This window comes from Triticum dicoccoides, chromosome 4A, assembly GCF_002162155.2.
Source record: "Triticum dicoccoides isolate Atlit2015 ecotype Zavitan chromosome 4A, WEW_v2.0, whole genome shotgun sequence".
In the NCBI taxonomy this organism is placed as follows: domain Eukaryota; kingdom Viridiplantae; phylum Streptophyta; class Magnoliopsida; order Poales; family Poaceae; genus Triticum; species Triticum dicoccoides.
The window spans coordinates 237,776,423-237,777,421 of NC_041386.1; positions in this window are offsets into that span (position 1 = coordinate 237,776,423).

Below are 999 nucleotides of genomic sequence, written 5' to 3' on the forward strand. Positions count from 1 at the left end.
CAAAATCTAGCAGCTGCCCAGATCGAACCGAAAGAAGCAGGCGTGCACGATGCCGAAGGGAATGGTCGCCGGCGGGATAGGGGGAGGTGGCTCCCGGTGACGTGGTGCCGAGGTCCTGGGAGGTCACGGCGGCTGCATCGGTGGTCGCGGGTGGCACAGCGGCGGAAGCTCGTGCCTGGAACGAATTAGGAAGGAGGAGCTCGTGGCGGGGGATGTGGTCGCGAGGAGGAGCTGGGTGTGGCCGGGGCGAACGACCGTCGTCGGGAGTAGTGGTGACCGGCGGAGGCGCTGGGTAAACCGCGGCAGTGGCAGGTGGAATGGCTGGGGAACCACGGCGATGACAGGTGGAGAGGTCAGGGTTAGTGCGGCGGGAGGAGGCTGGGGCGGGGGCGGCTGCGTGTCGGAGAAGGCGGGGTGGGCGACGTGCCGGAAGGAGGCCGGAGCGGCGGCGGCGGTGCACCGGAAGGAGGCAGAGGCGGCGCACCGGAAGTAGGAGGTCGCAGGACGGCGGCGCCCGAGGTCGCTGGGCGGCGGCGACTCAGGAGGCTGCCGGGGGCGGTGGCTCCTGGAGTCACAAGGGTGGCGACGGTGTGTTGGGTGGGTGGAGAGGGCGCGGGGCGGTGGTGTGCAGTTGGTGGGAGAGAGATGCGGGATCGGGGAAAAGAAGTGGGGTGGATCGGGGGAAGGTTGTGGGACGAACTTGCCTACTCTTCCGTCGTGTGTTCATTTGTGCTCTTGTTTACGTGACTTAATTTGATTGGAACAAGATAATATCCGGTCCCACCTTTTTAAAATTAGGGAGGAAAATGATTAGATTAGAAAGAAAAAAAGACAATCGTAGGATTAAGTGGGAGCACGGATGGGAGCACAGGAAGGGGCCGTGGGAAGGAAGTGGGCAGGTGGGTCGGGCTGTTGGGGGAGTTGTGAGGGTGGGCTAGGTTTTTAGTTCGGGAACACCGAATCAGGCTCTATATTGATGGCCGTGATCCAAATAACTAT